The 26,351-nt window shown below is 46.5% G+C and overlaps 1 protein-coding gene across 1 annotated transcript in view; it reads right to left on the bottom strand.

Moving 5' to 3' along the window:
- DNAJC11 (DnaJ heat shock protein family (Hsp40) member C11) overlaps positions 1 to 26,351 on the bottom strand; it is a 536,755-nt gene that overhangs the window by 99,099 nt on the left and 411,305 nt on the right. The window lies entirely within an intron of this gene.

The raw sequence follows: 26,351 nt of genomic DNA, 5'->3' as shown, positions 1-26,351 counted from the left end.
CAGATCGCCGGATTACAGAGGTCAGGATACGTTACACAATATCACAGTTCAGGGAACAGCTCATCCTTGTGCCATAAAAAAAAAAAAATAGACCAGAAGGACGGGGCAGTACACCCTTCGCAGACCAATATTGCACAGATCAGTTGTTTAAAAGACCAATGGCAGCCAACACTGATTTAGAGTGGTAAGGCAGGTGGGGGAGCGGGCGGGGGTTAATAATAAAAAAATAATTTAAACGTATCTGGTGCTGCCGGCCACCTTGCGCTTTCTCCTCTTTCACTTCCTGGTCCCAGCAGTCTGTGGGCCAGCATCACGGACTTCCCATCCAATCCCCATGCTGCTCTCAAGCATGAGAGCAGCGCGGAGATTGGCCTGACCAGGCTGGATCAACGCTCGCTCAGGCAGGGGGAGCCTGTGCTGTTTCTCCAACTCGGCTGTGCAATACAGCTGGGTTGGAGAAACCTAAATGCGCATGTCATTTTGGCCGGCCAAACGGACATGTAAAATTAAAAGTACACATGTACCACTCCTCCTTTACCCTCCCATGGGCTGGCCCTTCCCAGTATGTGCTGGCTCAGCCAGCAGTTGGAAAAAAAACGATATTAAAATATTGTTTTATTTTTCAGCTGTTGGCTCTGAGCCAGTGGAGCGACGCTCCTCTGTCAATGCGAGGAGCTGCCGCTGTAAAAGACTGTTTCATATGGTCACTGTTCTTGAAAGAACACCATGTCCGGTTCAGTGAGGCACTGAAAGTCTGAGTAAAACAAATGGTGACAATCAGCTCAAACACAGGTTCCTTAAAATGACCGGTGTGGATTATGCCTCCCTAGCTCGGAGGCACCTTTATTTCCAGGGTCTCTGGCACTACTGAAGAGCCACCTGACAGCAGAGAGTGAGAGCCAACTGCTGTAATAGGAAGGAACTACCTGCAAAGCTGAACAGGTTTGTTAGCTAGGACCTTTCTCTAAAATCAACCCACAGAGACATTACTTATGTAAGAACCCTGCAAAAAATGATGCTCAGAATTAAAAGTGTGCATGCAGTGAGCAAAATGGTGCACCCATTCTTATGCTCATATACCCAGTGACCCGGAACTTCATGGCCATGGTTTTAAAGCCTGTTGCAGGATTGCTAATTACGAAATTCCATATTATAAATACAATTCAGAAAGCATAACCAAATCAATTGCATGTCTGAGACGATAAACACTCTAATGTGAAGTTTAAACTGTGGCTAAACCAGGGGCACAGGCCTCTCGGCGGGGACATCTTAAGGATTTTGGGGGCCCCTGTTCAGAACAGCTTTGAATTTATGATCCAATTTGAGCCCCTGTTTCCCACGTTGTTTCCGCTTCCTCAGCTGCGTTAGCGATCCAGTTTGCATCATAGGCATTAGCCAATATATTCCCGATGTAAACAGATGCGCGCAGCTGACAGCGGTAGGATTTAGTGTTTCCTGCCCTGCTAATAGGTTTTTAATACTTTGTAAATTGTATATGTGTGGCTGAATTACTCTGTGCCTTTTAACAATTTCTCCTACCTATGCGCACTTGCACTTTACTTGATTCTGCTTGCCTACACCTCCATAGCTGCTTCGATTCGCATCTTGCTTTTCCTCCAGTCCTGGTCCGCTGTGGCTGATACACCAAGTGTGCAGAGGGCTGGGGCTACTATCAGGCTCCTCACTTCCGCCCATGCGGTTTCCGCTTCCTCAGCTGCGTTAGGGATCCAGTTTGCATCATAGGCATTAGCCTATATATTTCCGATACAAACAGACGCGCGCAGCGGGCGCGCCGCTGGTGCGCCAAAGGCAAGTCCGTCTGCACCCGTCAGAGTCCGGGAGGCGTCCGGTGCCGGGCATGCTGCCCTGGTTCCTCTCCAGTGAGTTTCTTCCACTATATTACTATAGGGAAAAACTGCTTAGCCTTAGGCGGCTAACATTATGTCAGTGTACAGCGGCTGATCCGAGCTTGGAGGTACACTTTCGATGTAATAAGTGCAACTTGTCTCTCCTCCAGCCCAGGAAACTCGCACCCAAGATACTCCCATGCAACAATAAGTGTAAAAAGAAAAAGAAAAAAGAGGACTTAAAAGCCACCCTCTTAAATTGTCACTGAACCACACATTTATGACCTACTTTTAGATGAACAGCCTGATGCGATTGGAAATTTTATTACTACGCTTAATACAGCCACCACCTCCCTGGACTTAAAATACAACAACTGCCTTATTCTGGGAGATTTCAATATACATATGGACAATGGAAAAGACCCTCAAACTATTTGCTTGTTGGAGACGCTGCAGGCCTGCAACATGTTTCCATCTATTTCTTCTGCCACCCATGAGAAGGAGCAAATCTTTCACAACTTTGACATATAAGTAAGCCTACCTCTTCCCACTACCTGGTCTGACCACCTCTTATAAACATTCGTCATTCCCAACTCTGCTACAGCCCCTCGGGCTAACGCAGGGCAGAGGGTCCCTAATTACAGGACGTTCAATAAAATATCCATCCCGATATTAGCAGATGTCCTCAGTCGTTCCTCACTGTAGCTGTCTGGCTGACCTGACTGACGCCCTCTCAATAGATTCATGGCTCCAAACCAACATTGGTGCAGTGGTGCCGGTTGTTTCCCGCTCCTCAAAGAGGTCGGCCCCACCAGCTCCACGGTTTAATGGTTCCCTCAGATCTAGCTAAAGAAATTGTAGAAAAATGGAACAAAATGGTGTAAATCCTATCTACCCGAGGACGGAAAGGTGTATAAAGATACCTTAAAAGATCATTACATTCTCGCGAAGGCAGCCAAGAAAAACTTCTTTCAATCCAAGATAGAAAATGCCCAAAATAAGAGTAAGGAAATCTTTAGCATAGTTAAATCCTTTCCCGCCGAAAGCAGATGCAAAGTAAGGGCCATGAATGGAAGAATTGCCTAAGCCATTAGCTCAATTCTTTCACAAAAAAGATCTCCGTGATCCAACAAGTCTCCATTAACATCTCAGAGGAAGAACTGCTCTTCTACCTTAGCTCTAATAGCAAATTGCAAATTTCACCTCTTGGATCCTCCATCCTTACTAGCTTTCCCAGAATTTCAGCTTGAAGAGTCACTGACAGACCCTTCTCCAAAGCATTAGGTCTGGCTCTCCTACCGACCCATGTCCAGCGAATATTCTGAACCTATTAGCTCCCACCATAAACCCCCGGTAAACCAGACCTTTAATGCTTCCCTCTCCTCAGGCAACATGTCGAAATTATGGAGTAATGCTAAGATTCTTTCACTGGTAAAAAAGACTTACGCCAAACCGACGGACTCTGCCAACTACAGGCCAATCTCCCTTCTTACTGCCCTCTCCGAAGTATTAGAGAAGCATGAAAACAAGGCCCTCCAAAACATTGAAGATGGGACGGTCCTTCACGGGCTAACTACAGTACTTAATCCGCTCTGCTGGCAGTGACTGAATTTCTCAAGGGTAAGCTGGACCAGGTAGACAAAAGACACACAATTGACAGACGAAATGCAGAACAAATCAAAACATTCACCCCCCAGTCAAGAGATCTGGATTGAATCCATCATTCTTTTGCTCACCATGCAACCAAAGTTTACAATGGATTAAGGCCTAGATCTCTGTACTGGGGTGAATGTACGACATTGTTCTGCATTCTGTCCATCAATTGTTGTTTTTGCATTTTTAACCCCGAGTGGGACTGGTATGCCCAGACGTGGGTACAGCGCTCTCCATGCCACTGGAGTCAAGCTCTCCTGGCTGATGAGGGCTGAAAGCCCTAAACCGGTCCTTGGATGCTTGTGTCCAGTCCACGGAGGACCTGGCCTGGCAGTTCGGGCTGGACTGTTCCCATTGGGCGCAGGGTCAAGACTGATTTGCAGGGGGAGGAGCTACGTCAGCAAACGAGATGGCTGCTTAGGCTCCCGGCTCCGCCGGCCTCCGTATCCCGCCGCAATATCCTGTACATTATCCTGATTTTACGCCTAGCCTCTGTGTACATGAACTGTTCCGCACTCCGATGGTGAAATCCGGGAACTTTTATCGGCTGGTTTGACGAAGTTACATCGAGTTGAAGATTGTGGCCTACTCCAGCGGTGAAGCCGGGGCCTCGAGTACTTTCACAGCCGGGCTGCAGTGCAACAACATCGGCCGGGAGACCCAGGCTGGGTCCGGTCAATCGGAGTGGAGGCTTTGTTTAAGCCCGAATTTGGCGGCGATTGTTTCTATTGCTTAGCATCGATGGAGGAGTGACTCTGCTTGCTGTTGGCTGCGGGTGGGGGTCCCCGTCCCGCGGATCCGGTATTGGGCCCTCCGGGGTTCGGTGTGGTCGGGGTCTCTGGCCTGCGGTCTTAACCGGGTTGACCGTGGCTGCGAATAAAGACTGGTCGCCCTCCGCATCTGCACGTTCGTGATCCTGTTTGTCCCCCCTGAGGAGGCCGGATTCACCCGGTGAGGTGATTGTGATTGGTGTCGGGTGTGAGATTATGGATCGAACGGTGCTTGAGCCATCGCTGAGGTCAATATTGGCAGAAATTAGGGCGTTTCATTCACATGTGGATGTCTTATTGTGCAAATTGGACATGCGCCTATCTGAGATGCTCCTGGTGGAACCGGACCCAGCCTTACTGTTGGAACAGCAATCTGCAGCCATTCAAACTACGGACATTTTGACTCCGTGCGAGAACCCCGTGAGGAAGCAAGTATTGATACTATCGGATGGTGCCCTGGAGGAAGGTGTTCCCGAGGTCGTCAGTGTATTGCCGAACCTTCCACCACTATCGACTTTGGAGGTATCGAAAGGCATTCCCCTCCCGGAGACTTTTGTTCTTGACTTTCCATTCATTTTGTGGTCGTCTTCTCCTTTCTTGGTGACTTTACGACTCCTGGGCAAGATACGTAGGGACTGTCCATCTAGGAGGGAGAGTTCTTCTGCGTCTGAAGTTCTTGTGGACTCACTGCCTACGAGTCGCCATAGATTGATTCTTGATGACTCCCTTCTCCTCTATTACTCCTTTGTGTGCCTTTGGGTCTCGCTGGGGGGGGTTCGTGTGCTGATTCGGAAGAGCCAAGGTTAAGATCAACTAGGTCGGGACGGGTTGGAGTGGCTTTTACGGGTGTTCGACCTGCAACTGTTTGATCTAACAGGCTGGGCGGTTTATTACGGTGCCCCCCAAAAAAATTCTATAAGTGTTGTCATACGTTGGTCTTTTAGTGATAGGAGATGTCTGTTTTTGGCGGGGGACTAAAGGGGCTGGGAGCCCAAACGGATAAGCCCTCCTCCACTCTTTTTCCTACTTTTAGGGTTTTAGTTATTAGGGGCGACAGGCACGCTGCTAGTGGGGTTAGGCTGTAGCCATTTGCAGGGGTGCAGGGTGGGGGGGTTGGGAAGGGTTTTTTATTTTGCCTTTTTTTATTTCTATGGCCTTTTTCTTTCTTTCCCTTTCTCTTCCTTAAAGGATCAGTATAGCTTGTGAATCATTCGGATTCTTATTGTGTACTTGTATTTAGTGCTTATGCTTTTTATGATATCCTGATTCCCGGGTGGGCAGGCCCTGAGAACTGGCGCTCAACATTGAATGTATATTGTATTGTCGTTTCCATCGATCCATATGCTTTGGCGCCAATGTTCCATTATAGCGGTTCTTACGTGCATATCCTGTCCCTTGCCCTGTCCCCGTATTCTTCTGTTTGATTGTATGGCACCTGATCCTTTCTTAAATATTATAAAATGGAACCTCTGTCTCATCCTGGGACTCAGTTGTGCATTCTAATACAAGTTCTATCCTGAATCGCTGCCGGACCTCAGGGTTGTCGGCTGATGAGCTGTGTCGTACTGTGATATAGGGGGTCTTAATTTTGTTTAGCGGCCGGGCCCTGCGGTTGTAGGCCCATGCTTGTATTTTTATTGAATGCCACAATAAAGGTTTTTCAAAAGAAAAAAACAAAGACTGATTTGCATATGGCTGGGTCCAAACTGGAATGGCATGGTGAGCAAAAAACCAATGGATTAAGGCCCAGATCTCTGTACTGGGGTGAATGTACGACATTGTTCTGCATTCTGTCCATCTATTGTTTTTGCATTTTGTCACCCCAAGTGGGACAGGTATGCCCAGACGTGGGTCCGTGCTCTCCATGCCACTGGAGTCAAGCTATTCTGGCTGATGAGGGCTGAAAGCCCAAAACTGTTCCTAGGATGCTTGTTTCAAGTCCAGGGAGGACTTGGCCTGGCAGTTCGGAATGGACTGTTCCCATTGGGAGCAGGGTCAAGACTGCTTTGCATATGGCTGGGTCCAAACTGGAATGGCGAGCAAAAAAGGATGGATTAAGGCCTAGAGCTCTGTACTAGGGTGTATGTACGACATTGTTCTGCATTCTGTCCATCAATTGTTGTTTTTGGACCAGGGAGGCAAGGCTGTTCTGATACTGCTCCATATGTCGGCGGCGTTCGATGCGGTCCCACATGAGAGGCTCCTGGAGAGAATTGCTAACATCAGCTTGGGGGGACCGCCTTAACATGGATGTCATCCTTCTTGGCAAATAGACCTCAGGACATATGGCCCCCCCTTTCTCATCCCCGGTTCCATCCATGAATGTAGGAGTCCCTCAGGGCTCCATTCTCAGTCCTACCTTTTTAATATATATCTATCCCCCCTTGCATTTCTGGTAGAGGAAGAGAGCGCCAAAATTGTTTCCTATGCTGATGACACTCAGCTGATTTTACATGTCAAAAAGGAACCGACTTTGACGGGGAAATGATTAGATCTTGCCTCACAAAGGTTTTTAACTGACTTAAGATCAATCAGCTGAAGTGCGAGCCTGACAAAACTGAAGTTGTTTTCTTTAGTAATCCAGAAACGCCTAACTGCAGCTCTTGGTGGCCAAAAGTTCTGCCGCCCCCGGCGGCGGAAAAGAAGAAAGTCAAAAACGTAGGAATTGTCATAGACAACACACTCTCCGTGCACTTTCAAATCCAAAATCTAACTGGTGGTTGCTTTGGCATACTCCGGATGCAAAAAAAAATTCTGCAACCATTACAGCTTGAGAGCAGAAAGCTCGTGGTGCAGGCTCTGGTGACATCAAAGCTTGACTATGTGAACAGCTTGTACCTCGGTCTTCCCAAATCCCTTATTCAGTGCCTACAAAGGGGAAAAAATGCAGCAGCCAGATCAATCCTGAGACCTAAACCCAGATCTAGTACGACCCCTATTCTTAAGTCTCTACATGGGCTTCGCATAAAAGAACGGATCTACTTCAAAGCGATGACCATCTTCCTTAAAGGTTTCCACAGCTTAGGAGCCGGCTACCTAAATAGGCGTGTTAATCGCTACACAACATCTAGAACCCTAAGATCTTCCAATGCCAACCTGGCCATCGTGTTTAAATATGCCGTGCCCGCACTGGAGGCAGATCCCTCCGCTTTCTAGGCGCAAAATTGTGGAAAAGACTCCCTGAGTCTCTGAGACTAACCATTCTCTTTCAGGAAGAACTTAAAAACCTGGCTTTTAAAAAAAATAACTGATGGGTCTTTTATACACGTTTTCCTCCCGCTGTCACGCAGCAGGACACTCTGGTCTGAGTAACTGCGCGCTTTATTAAATACACTATGTCATTTCATTAGGTCCCTGACAGTGCAAAGGAACACACGTCCAAATTCTAAAGGCCTTATTTATGAGACCTTGCTTCACTTTTATGCCGCCGTGCGTCACTTTTTGTGACGCACCAGCACCGTAAAAAATTGACCATCTTGCGCCGTATTTACAAAGTGACGCATCTAGGCAAATGAGTCTCTTTGTAAACCCATGCAACACATTATACCTGCGCCAGGTATAATGTATGCAGAGTGGGTGTTCCCTCGCAAAAAGCCTCGTAGAAGTGGCGCATTGAAATCTATGAGAACTCAGTGCGCCACTTCTAGGACGCCATTGTGTCAATATCTTATACCTGCCTCACAGCAGTCGTAAGACTGATGCAGCCCCTTTCACATGGGGCTTGCCCCATGTGAAATGACACATTGTTGGAGTTGCGTCTATTTTCAGACACACCCCGGCAATGCATCACTTTTGTGCCTACAGATACGTCAGAAATACTGACGTATCTGTAACTCATTGCGATATGATGTGTCATACAGTAAATAGGACGCATCCGTTATGTCGCAAGGAGGGCGCACTAAGAAGTGACGCATCCCTGTTTTCACGCAGCGATGCATCATTTCTCATAAATAAGGCCCTAAATGTGTTTACATCTAATATTCAGGGATAATTATGTGTGTTTTCAATATTGTAACACAGCAACAGCTCACCAATATTACTGCAAATAATCTCTGTGACGCCCTCCCATTTCTTATATGTTAGGCCTTGTTTTGATCGGAGAGAAACTTTTTTAATATATATTACACGAAACATAAACACAACATTTCTCTTCAAAATGGCTGTACTAGACTCTCAGTTATCAGGTACATTAAAAATAAATTAAAGGAAAACAGTATTTAAAACAATCTGTTAAAGAAATATTCAAGTTCATTAGGGCAAAACTCTGGAGAATGTAGATGACTCAGCCAGGTGGCCCCCTGAAAGGCTGGGGCCCTGGGCCAGAGCCCACTTTGCCCATGCATTAAAACGTCTCTGCCTCTCGGGCCACCTGGCAGTGCCTGTAGGGCTGGCCTGGCACGTCAGTGCGTGGGCTGGTTTTTGGGCTATTTGTAGGCCTATTTTATGGTCAGCTGGGTCGGTTTTTACTGTTAATTTCTCTGATATTATCACAAGCACTGCCTCGTCAAGCATAAATGTATACAGTCTCCCATGCCTGGTAAAACCCATGTAGAGTGTCTCTTTACAAGTTCAAAACTGCCCTGATTTGATAACAGCCACTTTTTTAGCTAGCTGGTTCACTAATGGGGCACTTTGTATTTTAGTGCCCGGGGCCTGCTTTCTGCCCCAGTCCGACCCTGGCAAACAATCTCAGTCCTAACTGGAGCAGATGAAAAACGTGAGGTCAGTGGACCACTGATCTCATCCTTATGTGCACTCAATATATCTTACCAAACATTTAGGAGTTCCAAACTATTTTATACTTCATTTGTAGTATTTTATTCACGATATAATTTCATTTGTGATTGTCGTTTTATACATTTGTTGCAGATTTTAGCTCTTGGATTCAGAGCATAACACTGTCCCTTTTAGATAAGTCCAATGCATTTCGGGGCCATATTGCACCCCTTCATCAGGGAAAGGATACTGTGATAGAAAAGAGAGAGTACCGTGTAAGTATAATGTATTTCGAAAAGTGTGGGTGGAACGTGGGAGACAAAACAACGTGATGACTTACGGGGTCACCCTTAAGAAAACCGTGGTCCAAGTGCCAAGTTCCATAAAAGAGAAATGGAGTCTTACGTGTTTTCACAATGGTGGTAAGGTAAGTCTGGGGAAAGAATCAAGTCAGGGTAGCATACAGTTTACCGTCCTCGTGTTACGAGGGACGGAACTAACCTGGGGTGTGATTCTAGGTTTCTGCCGAAAAACGGTCCGTTCGCCAACGCCGGTCAGGACACGAATGTCAGCTGCCGCGTTTACTCGAGTTCATAAACTCGCGGTCACGTGATCAGAGAAAGTGAGGAAAGACTCGGTCCCGTGATTACGGTGATAACAATATGTAGTTTACGGGGATATGGCTGTGGGAAGGGGATATTAAGGAAAGAAGTAAAAAGTGAGAGAACGAATAAAAAATTATAATGTTTAAATGGGTGCCAAAAGTCAGAAAGTGAAATGAAGTGAAATGAAGCAGTAGCTTGAAAACGCTAAAACAAAAAACATTAGTGTACTACATCACAGTAAGTTCACTTAGGAGACACTCTATTACTCGAAAAAGCAATTATTACAGGTAACAAGCAAGTTCTATTCTGTCATTAAGACCGAATGGCTTCTGTGTGGAAAGTCTATAAATCCAGGTATTTTCACGTTGCAAAAGAAATTTTGTATTATCTCGTCCTTCAATTTTAGGTATAGTTTCAAGTATGATGAACTTGAGCTGGGAGATATTGTGTTTCTCGTCCAGAAAGTGCATGGCTATTGACGATTTTGTGGATTTCAATCGGATATTAGATTTGTGTTCTGTGAGTCTAGTTTTGATTTTGCGCTCAGTTTTTCCAATATACAGTTTGCCGCAGGGGCATTTTAAGGCATAGATCACATTGCTAGAGTCGCATGTTGCATTCACCTTAAGTTTTATGGTATGGCCTTTCATAGGATGATTGATCACATCGCCTTTAATGATACAGTTACAATTCCCACAATTCAAACATGGTTTGGTGCCAGTGAATTTCAGCCTGGTGGTGGGTTCGTGTCGAATTAATTCACCAAGATTCTGTGCCCTAGAGAAGGCAAACAGTGGCGGTTCTTTGAAAATCTGTCCAAAGTCTGGTTCCAAGTTCAGCAACGGCCAGTGTTGGTTGATGATCTGTTTGAATCTCCTAGTTGCGGTTGAGAATTTGGAAACTACCACTGTCCGGGTCTGTTGTATTTTATCGGTGGGTTGTAGAAGTTTTTGTCTTTCAATTCTGGCAATTTTATCTTTGGATTCTCCTATGATGTTTTGAGGATATCCTCGCTGTTGAAATTTGGTGGCCACCTCCTCAATGCGTTGTTGGGATTTAAAAGGATCTGATGTAATTCTTTTGGCCCGTGCCATTTGTGAATATGGTAAATGCTGTTTGAGGTTCGGTTCATGAAAGCTCGCAAAGTGCAACATATTGTTCCTGTCGGTTGGTTTGGTGAAGAGATCAGTTTCAAAATTCTGTTGGTTTATGGTGATTTTGACATCTAGAAAATTCACACTAGTATTGGATATTTGCCATGTCAGTTGGATGCGTTCATCTATTTGATTAAATTCCTCCAGTAGGTGTTGTAATTTCGTCTCAGAGGCTTTCCAGACGATAAAAATATCATCTATGTACCTGGTTAGAAGTAGTAAGTTCCTTGTCCATTCTTCATTTGTGAAAATGTGGGTTTCCTCATATTGTTGCATAAAGATGTTGGCGTATACAGGCGCCGCTGAATTGCCCATGGCCATGCCTACCAACTGTTGGTACCATGAGTCTTTGTGTTTGAAGTAGCTCTGATATAGGACGAAGAGCATGAGTTCCATCAAGAATGTTTGAAAATTGATGTCCAGGTCTGTTTTAAGAAGTGCTTGTTCAATAGCCTCTATGCCTAGCGAATGAGGTATAGAGGTATATAAAGATCGAACATCTGCAGTGCAAAGAATTAACTGGTCTTCTGGATTGATTTCCAAGTTGTTCAATTTGGAAATAAAATGTGTGGTATCCTTAGTGTATGTTCTCATGGATTGCACTGGAGGTTGTAAGTATTTGTCTAGGAGTTGGCCGATGGGTTCATGTAGACTTCCACGCGTGGAGACTATGGGTCTCATAGGAGGGTCAGTGAGATTTTTGTGGATTTTCGGTACCATTCTGAGTGTTGGACTCTTGGGATTGTTTTTGGTCAAGAAGTTTTTGGTCCTGTCATTAATTATGCCTGTTTCATGTGCTCTATCAAGGATGTTCATTAGACTCTTCATGTATTCTGTTGTGGGATTCTTGTCCAATTTCATGTACGTTGTAGTGTCCATAATGTGTTCCATTGTCTTCAATTCATACATGTCTTGGTCCATAATGACTAGGGCGCCCCCTTTGTCAGCTTTGGTACATGTGATCTGGTCGTTATGAGACAACTTCTTTAGGGTGTCCCAATCTTTTTGTGTAATATTCCTAGTGCGTTTCTGTCCATGTTTAATATTCAATAGGTCCTTTTTGACTCTATTCTCGAACAGATCCAAGGTTTTGTGGCTAACTGGTGATTGGAATGTGCTATGTGGTCTTAACCCCAGAAGTTGATCTTGGTCTTGTTTGGGTTGTTCGGGTAATACATTTTCAAAGAGATGGCGTAGGCGTAATTTGCGCATCAATTTGAATAGACTGACTTCCAGTTCCAAATTGTTCGTGTTGGTTGTGGGTACAAAGGAAGTACCTTTTTGTAGTAATGTCTTTTCATGTTTAGAGAGTCGATATTTACTGATGTTAATGACTAGTTCTTCAGGGTTTATGTCTTCTTTGTGTTTTTCTTCTCCTTGATGGTTCCCGTCGCGCTTCTTGTGATTGGCGGTTCTTTCTCCTTTTCTTTTTCTTTTGCTTTGTCCTCTCCGGGGTCTCGTTTTTGCGCCTGGCCCTGTTCTAAAAAAGGGCTCGGTTCTGTCTGAAAACTCGCAGTTGGTTGCTGTGCTAAATTGGTATCGGTGCTTATATGAGTCGCTGTGGTTCTCTTGGATCGTTGTGTACTGTCACTATCTGAAGATGACGTTTCTGTTTGGGAATTTGGCGGTCTGTTTCTCCTTTTTTGTGCATAAATCTCCGCCCATGTGTAGACTTCTCCCAGTCTATAATCCGTGGTGTCTCTTCTGTACTTGCGTATTTTACGCTCGTTGATCTCATTTGAATGTTTCTTGATTTGTACCTGAATGTCTTCTAGGATATTCTTTAATTCATCTTCAGATAACATTTTGGATAATTCATTCGATGTTTCTGTAATTTCGGTGGTGAGTTCCTCAAGTATTCCAGAAAGTTCTTCAATAATTAGTAGGATCAAATCCAAAGAACATTTGTTCAAAATTTCATACCATCTTTCCTGGAATTTTTTGGAGTTCTTACAGAGTGATGGTTTCAAGGCAATTCTGAGGCCCCTTGGTATACGCTGGTTACGATGATATTTGACCAGTGTGCTGGCGTGTAGTTGTTGGTTAACACGTCTCTTGCTTAAGTATATAAGTTGTCTTATATGTTGCTCTTTGGAGCGAGTAGTGGTCTCCTGTGTGGTTTCTTCCCTAATCAGTGCGTACATTCGGTCTGCTTCATCCGCTTTGAATGCAAATGTGGAGGCGCGGGCCTCGGTACTTTTCGCTATTTCTTCATAGTTATTCAACATGTTTTTGTAGCGTGCTGCCCAAGCAGGTTTGGACACGAAGAAGTAACACTATATAATTTGTATGCTAGGGTGCACAGCAGGTTGTAGAATGTTCAAGCGGTTTATAAGTTTGTTGGTGCCACACAAGTAACGTCAAGTGTCCCTCGGCGTTCAAATATCAAATGAAAAACGTGAGGTCAGTGGACCACTGATCTCATCCTTATGTGCACTCAATATATCTTCCCAAACATTTAGGAGTTCCAAACTATTTTATACTTCATTTGTAGTATTTTATTCACGATATAATTTCATTTGTGATTATCGTTTTATACATTTGTTGCAGATTTTAGCTCTTGGATTCAGAGCATAACACTGTCCCTTTAAGATAAGTCCAATGCATTTCGGGGCCATATTGCGCCCCTTCATCAGGGAAAGGATACTGTGATAGAAAAGAGAGAGTACCGTGTAAGTATAATGTATTTCGAAAAGTGTGGGTGGAACGTGGGAGACAAAACAACGTGATGAGTTACGGGGTCACCCTTAAGAAAACCGTGGTCCAAGTGCCAGGTTCCATAAAAGAGAAATGGAGTCTTACGTGTTTTCACAATGGTGGTAAGGTAAGTCTGGGGAAAGAATCAAGTCAGGGTAGCATACAGTTTACCGTCCTCGTGTTACGAGGGACGGAACTAACCTGGGGTGTGATTCTAGGTTTCTGCCGAAAAACGGTCCGTTCGCCAACGCCGGTCAGGACACGTAAACTACATATTGTTATCACCGTAATCACGGGACCGAGTCTTTCCTCACTTTCTCTGATCACGTGACCGCGAGTTTATGAACTCGAGTAAACGCGGCAGCTGACATTCGTGTCCTGACCGGCGTTGGCGAACGGACCGTTTTTCGGCAGAAACCTAGAATCACACCCCAGGTTAGTTCCGTCCCTCGTAACACGAGGACGGTAAACTGTATGCTACCCTGACTTGATTCTTTCCCCAGACTTACCTTACCACCATTGTGAAAACACGTAAGACTCCATTTCTCTTTTATGGAACTTGGCACTTGGACCACGGTTTTCTTAAGGGTGACCCCGTAACTCATCACGTTGTTTTGTCTCCCACGTTCCACCCACACTTTTCGAAATACATTATACTTACACGGTACTCTCTCTTTTCTATCACAGTATCCTTTCCCTGATGAAGGGTCGCAATATGGCCCCGAAATGCATTGGACTTATCTAAAAGGGACAGTGTTATGCTCTGAATCCAAGAGCTAAAATCTGCAACAAATGTATAAAACGATAATCACAAATGAAATTATATCGTGAATAAAATACTACAAATGAAGTATAAAATAGTTTGGAACTCCTAAATGTTTGGGAAGATATATTGAGTGCACATAAGGATGAGATCAGTGGTCCACTGACCTCACGTTTTTCATTTGATATTTGAACGCCGAGGGACACTTGACGTTACTTGTGTGGCACCAACAAACTTATAAACCGCTTGAACATTCTACAACCTGCTGTGCACCCTAGCATACAAATTATATAGTGTTACTAACTGGAGCAGAGACATATTTCAATTTTCTTCCCTTATAAAAAGAACCCTTTCCTCTTCCATCTGCGTTTCCCCCACAGAAGCTCCATCACCATTTGCCAATCCATCAAAGCTGAAAGCCGGCCACAATGCCAAATGAAGGAAGAGATTCCATTTCTAAATGTTTACAATTTGAACATCTCTTTGCGGTCTTGGGGCAGTGAGAGATGTTTAGATTAACAGACTTGGGCTAATGACAGAGCTTCAGGATCGCGAACGGAATAGCGATTTTAGAATGTTACACTTTTAGATGAATATCAGAAATGTCACACTGGATCCGGGGAATTGGACAAATGAAAGTGACTATATTTTTTCTTTTGTGACTTTGAACAGGTTCTGTAATCTTGGCTTTTTCGTTAAAGGATTAGAATTAAATATGGTGCCCCAACACTGCTACAATATGCTTTACATTGATTGTGCCGTCTGTTGGAACTCAGATATTGTGCAAAGGAGCAATGACAATCCAGTGTTCAGCTGGACAGTGGAGCTGTCCGGAAGGTTCGTCGCTTCCGGTGCCGCACTACAGGATATCAGTACCATTAATGTGACATCGTTATTGTTCAATGAGGAAAGGACAGGGACATTTGAAGTTTCTTGCCTGCATATTGTGCATGATCACATTTACAGCCCCACTGCAGGTTGGTATCTCTATCTCGATTTTTTTTTTTAACTGTCTCTGATGTCCTGCTGCTTTGCTCTAGGTTTCAGGCACGATGTTAAAGCTCTATGTGTGCTGTTGACTGACAACAGCTTCCACAGGCCCTTAGATGTCAATGATCCCATCAGAAATGTCTACAAATAAAGTGCTGAAACTACTGTCATCTTTCCTCTAAGATAGATCTCAGAGGGTGGCCGAGAATCACTATCTATCAGACTCTTTATTTGCCATGTGGGGTGCCTCAGGGCTCATCATTAAACCCTACACTTTCTAACCAGTACATCTCCCCTCTGCAAGATTATTCGCTCATTTGGGCTTCAGGTGTTATTCTATGCTGATGACACCCAGCATATGGTGTCAATTACAAAAGACACTAGCGCATACAGTCAATTTCAACCACTGCATGACAGAAGTAGCTTGGTGGATGGGGAGGAACTACCTGAAACTCAATAGGGAAAAGTGAGGTGTTGCTTTTTTGGAATATAATGCTCCATTTGGAATCACATCTGGTGGCCTGAGACACTAGGTACTATCCTAGGGGAGAGGAATTGGCCTAACGGCTAGGGCGGTCGACCTCGAATCTGGGGAACTGGGTTTGAGTCTTGGCAATGACACTGAACATCCTGTGATTCTGGGCAAATCACGTAATCTCCCCATGCCTAGCCAAAATGAATGCGTGTCCTCATGTAACGCAACTGGTGCTATGTAAAGCGCTCTGATACCAGACACGGGCCAAGTTCACGATATATAAAACTCCGTTAAATTTAAAAAAATAAACAAAAAAATCCTATGCCTACTGAGAAGTCTAAGAACCTGTGGATTCTCTTAGACTGTCAGCTCTCCTGAGACTTCCAGGCCAATCGTGTGGTATAAAGGTGTTTCTGGCTGATCAGAAAGTTAAGGAAACAATTTCCTTTCATTCTCCTTGCAGCACGGATTCGAATGGCTCTGGCACTAGTCATGTCTAGAATCGACTACTGTAATGCCCTATATTTGCAAACCAACAACAGCACCCAAGCTAAACTAAAGCTAGTGGAAAACACACTGTCCAAGCTCACCTTGGACGTTCCTAAACAGCAGTCAGTGACCAAGGGACTACACAACCTTCACTGGCTCCCGTTAAGAAAACGTATTATGTTCAAGGCCATTGGCTTAGTGCACAAGGCCCTCGATCATATCTGTCCTGCAGGGCTATGTTTCATAGCTACACCCTTTGGAGAAATGTTCTTACCTTTATCTGGTGACAGTGCCCAGATCTCAAAAGAAGAAACGGGGAGGTAAAGCCTCCTCAGTCGCGAAAGCGAGACTGTCGAACTCACTGCCAATTCACTTGACCTGTATTAGGTCTCATTACCCTTTAGGAAGGCATTAAAGACCTGGCTTTTCATGCTATAGGCTATCTTTTGTGAGATAGTGTGTTACACTTCTCGGTGGTGGACCCTTATCACTGGGACTCTAGCACCTTGACGCCTTCTGGCATTTGTTGCGCTCTATAAATCCCCATCAAATCAAACTTCCATCAAACTAACCCTTTTACGTCTCAGGCCGCACAGCGTAGAAAGGGCAACTAACTTACGTGTGTTTCGCAGTGTGTCGTCACTAAAAAGTTCAGATAACTATTAAATATTGTCTAGATTTCAAAGCACAAAGGAAGCAAAAACTCCAAACCTCTATTACACTTCTGTCTTCTGCTTCACAACAGCAGCTTGCAACCGACCTAAACACGTATTAATTGTGGGCCTAAACAACCATAACATTCGTCTGGCTCCAAGCTGAACTTGCTTTTAGGGTTAGCATTTCAACTGGGCCCAACTGGACTGACTGAGCAACCAAGTGCCTCTTGTGATGCAAAATGCAGGTCACTTTCATCCAGTGGAAGTGGTTTGGCAGGAAGAAGTAACAGGACTCGTGGATTTATTCAAAAGTAGCTACCGACTTCTTTCTCTGGTCATTTCATTTTGTTCATAAGCTTGCATCAAAGACATTAGTTGTACAGGTTTACAAAACAATGACTTTGATATACACAAGTGATTGAGAACTACATGAATTTGCACTCAGTAAAGAAAATCAAACATGAGAAAAATATGAGTCTTGAACCTGGCTCAGAAAAAGTTGACTGCTAGTAAGGACCGGAGCACAGGAAGCAAAATGCACCATTTGAGAATCCAAACTTCTTAAAGTAGCATGTAAAATCCTTGAGGCATTAGGTGGAAAAACTCCAAGAATCCTAGCCAGAGCCGGCTTTAGGGCAGTGCGACTAGTGCGGCCGCACTGGGTGCTGACCTGTGGAGGGCGGCGCTGACCTCAGAGGGGGCACTGTTTTGAGTAATAACTTATGATTGGAGAGATGACGGGCATTTTGCCTGGCGGTATGAGCAAATCCAAGGAGGCGGTCATGGGGTATGGGGGGTGCCAAAAATTATTGCCGCACCTGTCGCCACCAGCGCTAAAGCTGGCCCTGCCCCCTTGAGAATCAATTTTGAAGAAAAAAAGCACAAGGTCCAGAACTGAATTGCACAGTTTGGTGAACCATTTTGTCTAACTGATACTAGTCAGAGACCAAAGAGAGCAAGTCTATTCTGTGAGGTAGGTAGCTAGCTGTGTGTGCCTGCTGGTACCACCAAGGGGCCTCGGTGCATTTTTAGGTTTAACATTGCGGGTGGTTAATCCATTCTGAGTTGTGAAGACTGTGCAAGGGTTTTGAGACAGCCTGGTCTTCAGCTCCTGTGACTCTAGCTTTGCTTCTCTCTCATCTATTATCTTTATGTTTCAATTGCATGTCAAAATAATTCAATAATCCCATGAAAGAGCCTTTCTAGAACATTGTGTCTTTACCCCAAAACAAAATAACTAAAGTCATTATTTTAGTCTCAACCTAAATTTGTAAACATTTTCAGAAACGTCTTGTTCGCTAGGTAAAGTGGCACACGAAGCTCTAAACCACAACAAACTACCACAAACCTCGAAAATATCTTTCTGTGTCATAGCACTGTGGGCCATGCTAAAAACGTCTTGGTGTGCACAAGTGGACCTAGTGCGCAAGATCATATTCGTTTCTTTCAGGGGAGCCCAGAAAATTCTAGACCTGATCATTCCAGAGGCCTGTGCACCTTCAATCACCTCAACACATACAATGTATGCAAAGGTCACCACTGCCCAGATCTGCTTCCTGAGGTCAAAGGCAACGCAGAGACTACACAAGATTACCTGCTTATCCACGCTAGAGCAGAACCTACTGCTCAAGTGCCTCAAACGGGGTGCAGTGAGAAGGGTACGGGTTGGAAGCTACTAATTAATTCTAATTAATTCCACATTTATAAAGTGCGATTTAACACACCTAAGGGTATCCAGGCGCTGGGGAATCGGGTAGATTAAGTGAGCCACTGCCCAGAGTCAAATGATGCCGAGCTGAGCTGTTGCTGGGGATCGAACGTGTGCCCCGCGCTCCGAGGTCAGTCGCTCAGGCCACTGCGCCACTGGATGTAAGACTGGAAATTAGAAACCAAGTTTACGGATGGGGGAGGGTGAAATAAAGTCAAGATCCGCAAGAGGTTCAGTGCAGGGTAACTCACAGTAGGTAAGGGAGGAAATCAAGATCCAGACTCGAGTGATTTGGAAATAGGACCCACAATGGGAAAGAAGAGTATAGAAAAAGTACCAAGAAGAACCTCTGTTCGAGGCCCGGGGGTGTCTAATAAAGTTTCAGAGGATATGGGGCAAGTAGTTGAATTTGTTACCTTCCTAATGGTCATGTTGCCCTCTAAATGTAAACGTACATGTTGCCTTATATATGGAAATAAGATGATATACCATCATTCCCTAGAGCCGGATTACGCTGTTTGTTGTACATGGCTATTGTGTATTCATGCCGTCATGTGCTGGATTTTGTTCTGTTGCTTATATAAAATGCAAAAAAAATTTGATTATAAAAAAGAAATGAAAAAAAAAAGAAAACGTATTCTGTGAGCACAACAAAGGCTCATGAGCATGCAGGAATATTTAGAAATACCACACAGTAGTGCAATGGAAACAAGGGGCACTAATAGCTTGCGTATTCAAAGGGTCTTCCATCAAGCACATCTCTCTTCTGAACCCATTTCTGTGTATAAGAAACACTCCCAAGTAGGAGAGTTTTATTGAGTTAGATTTTTGGTTAGTTTCTTCCTAACAGCCCTTTGGTTCTCTTACCAGTATACTGCTGCATCTATAGAAGGTACCCGCGTAGACCCAAAAGCAAGCACGCAGTACCACCCCCAGTCCCTTTTTTATATAAAAGGCAATAAACAAGGCCAGTGCAGCTGGATGCAGTCCAGCCCTCGCGATCAGACAACGCATCAGATGGCTGACTCGCCTCTGAAAGTAATTAAGGGCACCGAGATGAAATGGGGCTGCTTTGCATTTCCATTTTGTTCCACTCCATTGTCTGTGGGTCTCTCAGGTGATGGCCAGCCGCCCTCGGGGGTCTCGTGTTCCACCATGTCGGCAGTTCTGCCCCCCCAACAGGGCCTGAAGTTGAGGGAGCGCAGACCGCCTCATTTACATGTCTGGATGACTTTCCTCTCGAGCAGTTTCCTCTCATCAGGACCAGCGGACGAGAACGCGGGAGGGCGAGCGAAGGATGCTCTCTCGGAGTAATTAACAAGCATTGAAAATGCAATAGGTCTCGCAATAGAAGAGTTTGACATTTTTCGTTTTGCATATAGATGAGTGGCGTTGCGTGGATGAGTGGCGTTGCGTGGATGAGTGGCGTTGCGTGGGTGAGTGGCGTTGCGTGGGTGAGTGGCGTTGCGTGGGTGAGTGGCGTTGCGTGGGTGAGTGGCGTTGCGTGGGTGAGTGGCGTTGCGTGGGTGAGCGGCGTTGCGTGGGTGAGCGGCGTTGCGTGGATGAGCGGCGTTGCGTGGCTGAGCGGCGTTGCGTGGCTGAGCGGCGTTGCGTGGCTGAGTGGCGTTGCGTGGCTGAGTGGCGTTGCGTGGCTGAGTGGCGTTGCGTGGCTGAGTGGCGTTGCGTGGGTGAGTGGCGTTGCGTGGGTGAGTGGCGTTGCGTGGGTGAGTGGCGTTGCGTGGGTGAGTGGCGTTGCGTGGGTGAGTGGCGTTGCGTGTGTGTGTGGCGTTGCGTGGGTGTGTGGCGTTGCGTGGGTGAGTGGCGTTGCGTGGGTGAGTGGCGTTGCGTGGGTGAGTGGCGTTGCGTGGGTGAGTGGCGTTGCGTGGGTGAGTGGCGTTGCTTGGGTGAGTGGCGTTGCGTGGGTGAGTGGCGTTGCGTGGGTGAGTGGCGTTGCGTGGGTGAGTGGCGTTGCGTGTGTGAGTGGCGTTGCGTGTGTGAGTGGCGTTGCGTGTGTGTGTGGCGTTGCGTGTGTGTGTGGCGTTGCGTGTGTGTGTGGCGTTGCGTGGGTGAGTGGCGTTGCGTGGGTGAGTGGCGTTGCGTGGGTGAGTGGCGTTGCGTGGGTGAGTGGCGTTGCGTGGGTGAGTGGCGTTGCGTGGGTGAGTGGCGTTGCGTGGGTGAGTGGCGTTGCGTGGGTGAGTGGCGTTGCGTGGGTGAGTGGCGTTGCGTGGGTGAGTGGCGTTGCGTGGGTGAGTGGCGTTGCGTGGGTGAGTGGCGTTGCGTGGGTGAGTGGCGTTGCGTGGGTGAGTGGCGTTGCGTGTGTGAGTGGCGTTGCGTGTGTGAGTGGCGTTGCATGTGTGAGTGGCGTTGCATGTGTGAGTGGCGTTGCATGTGTGAGTGGCGTTGCGTGTGTGTGTGGCGTTGCGTGTGTGTGTGGCGTTGCGTGTGTGTGTGGCGTTGCGTGTGGCGTTGCGTGTGTGAGTGGCGTTGCGTGTGTGAGTGGCGTTGCGTGTGTGAGTGGCGTTGCGTGTGTGAGTGGCGTTGCGTGGCTGAGTGGCGTTGCGTGGCTGAGTGGCGTTGCGTGGCTGAGTGGCGTTGCGTGGCTGAGTGGCGTTGCGTGGCTGAGTGGCGTTGCGTGGGTGAGTGGCGTTGCGTGGTTGAGTGGCGTTGCGTGTGTGAGTGGCGTTGCGTGGTTGAGTGGCGTTGCATGTGTGAGTGGCGTTGCATGTGTGAGTGGCGTTGCATGTGTGAGTGGCGTTGCATGTGTGAGTGGCGTTGCATGTGTGTGTGGCGTTGCGTGTGTGTGTGGCGTTGCGTGTGTGTGTGGCGTTGCGTGTGTGTGTGGCGTTGCGTGTGTGGCGTTGCGTTGCGTGAGTGGCGTTGCGTGTGTGAGTGGCGTTGCGTGTGTGAGTGGCGTTGCGTGTGTGAGTGGTGTTGCGTGGGTGAGTGGCGTTGCGTGGGTGAGTGGCGTTGCGTGGGTGAGTGGCGTTGCGTGGGTGAGTGGCGTTGCGTGGGTGAGTGGCGTTGCATGGGTGAGTGGCGTTGCGTGGGTGAGTGAATGGTTAGCTGTTGCTTATGCGACGTATAGCACTTAATACTAAAGTAGGCAGACCTTCTTAGCCTTTGTGAGAATAATAGCAAAATAAAAATAAAAACCAGATCAAGTCAAGGACGCAAACGGCACCATGCTATTGTTTATTTACTCAGATGATTTGCATAAAAATGTAACTTGTGAGCACGTTTCTCTAACTCTCCAATAATCCCATTACAACACTTTGTACAAATGAGATTGGGACTCATCCTTCCGAAGTCGAGAAAAATGTGCAACGCTGTGTTGAAGTTAATTTTTTTAATTAACAAAATGCAAATAATGTGGAGAGATTTCAAGTGATTCAGGAATGGGCGCCCTTGTAAAGAGAAAGTACGGCCGGCCTGGGCAGTGATAGGGGAGGAGGGAGGAGAAATGCGAGTCACGGCAGCAGCAGCCTTTGATGTGCCTGCCGGCCGGCCGTGAATAATTAGGGGGTGAGAAATGCGCTCGGAGGGCTGCCTTTGATGTGGTAATGCGAGGCAGGCAGGCAGGCGGCTGGTGGCATTGTGCACGCGCTTTTTAGGGCTTGCGCAAGCGCAATGACCTAAAAAGCACATGCACTTGAAGGAATCGCCAGTGGAATCGCCAGTGGATAAACACTGGATAAGCCCCTATAGAGCTTCGCCAGCTATGCGCTGAAGCGCATCAGCAGGCGAGCCCTAAAAAGTGGATCATCACGTTGCTCACACATTTTAACGCCTCAGCGTCTCGCTCGGGTGTCAATTCAGAGTGCCCTCGATGGTGCCAAACGTGACACGTCTGCCCGTGGAGAGGATGAAGGCACGCGTGCCGAGCGAAGCGTGCAACACTTAAACTAAAGGCATTAAACATTTTGCCTGTTTTCTTTTGCCCACAAGTCTTTTCTCTGATCGCTATTCCAGCCATAGCACACCTGTGGTCAAACCCGAGGTTTCACTCAACAGGTCCATTGCCCGTGACTGTGAATCTGTACTCATCAGCATGTCCACTTTTAAGTCTCATCTGAGACAGTGCATGTTCTGCTGATTGCAAGACTCTTTCTACATAAAAAACACAAAACAAAAAAAATGGAAAGAGAGCTTAGAGCCCGCCCATTACTTACCATTGGTTGCCTTCAAGTCACTCTATTTACTCGCTTCTCATTGGTCAGCGCTTCCTGCTTTCACTGTCGTCTCAAGCATTTGTAAATTTGGAAGAGTGTGAACCAAGTAAATATTCCTGCATGTGGTCAGTGTCCTTCCACTGGCAGCAGGCCTGCACAGGCACATTCTTTTTAGTTTCTTGTCTAGCCACATCGGTGCTCATGATGGCTCCCGGCCCTCATGAGTCACAGTAGGCATGTGCTCATGACGGCCGGGAGCCGTCCGAACATTGCCGCTCCGCCCACGCGCTGTTTATTCCCCGTCTGTGCGAGAGAATTAATCAGTGGGCGGAGTTCTGACTGCTCCCTGGCGTCATGAGCACACGCCCACCGTGATTTATGACAGCTGGGAGCCATCATGAGCACCGAGGTGCCACGCCCACCCCTAGCCCAGCCAGCACCGCAGTGGAATTCCCGCCGCAGTGAATGGGCTAGGACCCCATAAGTGTGCATTGTTTTGCAGTCTGTCTCCATCCAGCCCTCCTGCATTCTATTTTTCTTGCCTCTGTCCCTCCAACCACCTCCCTCCCCTCGCTGCTTGCCCTTCCCCCGTTATATGCCTGGTCCACTAACTGCCTGCCCCTGACACTGCTTGGCCCATTGCTGCCTGTCCCCACCCCTCAACTTTTTTCATCTCATGAGATGGAGCGAGCCACAGACTCCTCCTGGTTTCCAAGCCTGCATCTTTATGCAGGGTTCAGCCAATGATACCTGTGGGTAGGAGCCCAGAAGTAACTTGCTATGCAGCTCATGCATAGTCACGTTATGTGCATGCAGTCTGAACTCTTCTGATGCCCTCATGAGCAGCTTTGAGGCACTCTGCTGAAAGAGGGAAGCTGACCCTGGAGGGTATTAAGATGGTCTACATTGCCATGTATAGCGACCTCTGAACTCTTGATTTGCTATCTTCCACTGGAACCAAAGATGCAATCATAGCTCGAACCAAAACCTGCCCATCCCCCTTTCCTTGCCTGCCCATCCCCCTTTCCTTGCCTGCCCATTCCCCCTGACCCCAGTTATTGCTCGTCTAACCCCACTGTTCCTCCTGCCAGACAAAAAGCACTATGGGACCATCATAACACTTTTATTTTCTTTACTTTCAGCCATGTTGCACAGCGGACAGTTGCAGTGCAACATGGCTGAAAGTAATAAACAAAAGCACTATGGCAGGGTCAATGCTGGCCTCGCCAGATCTTTTTTTCTTTACTTTCAACCATGTTGCACAGCACTTTCAGCCATGTTGCACAGTTGCCGGGCTGCTGTACAACATGGCTAAAAACAGTGACAAGGCCACTTCATGTCGTATAGGCGAGACCTATTGGCTTTGCCACTGCTAGGTTGTCCTTGAATTTATTGTGCATACTTCTGCCACCTACTGTTGTGCTTAGACATTTACGGGTTGTTTTTCTTGAAAGAAGTCTTTTTAGTCACAGAGTGTCCTGTTACCCCTCCTCTAATGGACAATGTGCATGGGCACTGACTATGGTAGATTGTTTTACACATAGATTGTGAGGGCATGTATGGAGTGGCAAGTGAGTGTAGCATAATATGCCATGTGTACTGTGCACTGCCGACTAGATAATAAGATAAGAGCGGAGGAGCAGTGCTTAATTTGTAAAAAAAAAAAAAAAAAAAAGAAGTGCAGGTGCTGAAAATTTTGACAAGGAGGCCACCGCACACGTCTTCCTCCGGTGAGCCCCACTTTCAACACTCTCACTGCCTAGGTCTCTATCTTCTAACCTTGATCTGTTGTCTGTCCCCTAAGTCTTTGCTCTAAGAGTCTATCCTCTCACCTAATTGTTTTCTATCACCTTTGTCACACCCTCTATTTCTGATTTGCCCTCTATTCATTTTAGCCCTGCCCTTTTTTCTCTTCACTTTTATCCATGCTCTGCTCTCTCTCCCCTCGACCTTGGCTCTTTACTATCACTCTCTAGCAGTGATTAGCTGTGTCTCCATTTTATCAGTTGTCTGCTTTTTTCCCTCTGTCCTGTCCTTCAGATCCTTTCATTCTATCTTCTCTCTTCTTAATGCTCTCTTCTTCACATCATGGCTGCTTTCTCTTCGTATCTGATTTGCTCTCCTCCTTTTCTTCTACGTTGCCCCGTTTTAGCTCTCCTCTCTTGTTGTTTCGGTTTCTTCTCCTCTTTACTCTCGCTGTCTCTCATCTCTTACACTGCTGGCTGCCTGTGACCCCTGTCATCCACCTGTACATGTCCCTGCTATTTTGAACTCTGCGTTTTCCTGTTGTCATTCCTAAAGAAGCGGAAGATGTTTTACTTTCTTACCTACACGGAGTGCAAAAACAAAATGTAGACCAAATGAAAATGCTTTTTTGCATATATTAATCAGTGTGGTATGACTGGGTTTATTGCGAAACAGGCGGCTGCTTGAGCACAGCAAGTCATATCACTGCTAGTGCTGCCTGCAATTAGTAGGTCCAGGGATGGCATCGGCATCCACTGCTCAGCATGCTGTGATCCTGCCTGCTACAGCACAGGCATTGTCCCCAGCAGCAATGCTGCCTATGCTGGTAAGTATGGTTGTGGTGCCTACTGGACTCACCCACACTCAGCAATTACCATGCTGGGGTGCAGCGCACATATTCTACTGGTGATGCCATGGCGCACAAAAGTTGTGTTGGGCCACAGCCTCATTGAGCACATTGAGGATAGCAGCAATGCAGGGCTGTCGGATATGCTACTCTGGCCTACGCAACAAGTGGAAAGTCCACACTTACTTTCATTTATTCTTCCTCGAGAGCCCTCACTCCCAAGTTCCAAATGCGCTCTTGCAGCTTCCTTGCCTCAACTCTTTCATGAGCCAGCCCCCAGCTATAGTTATTCAATGGGAGGTTTAGTCTCAGGCAGTGGCAGTGTGCAGCAGACAAGGGGAATAGAATGCAAGACATAGTTTGTCAATGACTTCTTGGATTTGTGATCAGAATGATGACATCGTCACTAACGGGGTGATACACAATCATGCCTGCCTGGACAGGAGTATGCCGGCCTGCCTATGAACATTTACCAGCCAGTCACCATGCAATGTTTGTTATTCTTTTTATTTTGAATTGAACAATTAATATTGAGACCACCACCTGCAGGTTCAGAAATTGTAGCCCAGACCCTGTGAAAGAAGTGCAGGTGCTGAGCACCTGAAAGCACCTGCTCAAATTAAGCACTGCGGAGGAGGGTGGGTGCATGTTATTCTACAGCATTCTAAGCTACAAACCGATGTTTGCAGGCTAATTGGCTGTAGAGGCACATGCTCTGCATAGACTGTAACACAGTACCCTCCATTACAGATGGTTAGCCTGTGGATGATGCAGATGTCTGAAATAAAGTCCTTCAGACTGTCTGGCCATCATATCCTACTGATGGACTAAGATGTCTACACAATAGTGTTGGTAAACGTATGTGGGATTGAGCAAGCGGCCACTTTGCATATGTCAGCCAGCAGAATATTACCAAAGAAAGCCATGGCAGCCTCTTTTTTATGGGTACAGTGTGCCCTAGGGGTAACCGGTAGGGCTCTTTTAGCTGAGAAATAGCAGGTTTGGATGCACTTTACTATCTAGACGCTATGCCAGGCTTAGAGATGGGATGTCCTTTATGAAGTTT

The sequence above is a fragment of the Lissotriton helveticus genome, chromosome 5_1 (assembly GCF_964261635.1).
Source record: "Lissotriton helveticus chromosome 5_1, aLisHel1.1, whole genome shotgun sequence".
Classification (NCBI taxonomy): domain Eukaryota; kingdom Metazoa; phylum Chordata; class Amphibia; order Caudata; family Salamandridae; genus Lissotriton; species Lissotriton helveticus.
The sequence above is the reverse complement of the archived record's forward strand: the minus strand, read 5'-3'. Positions and strand labels throughout refer to the sequence as shown.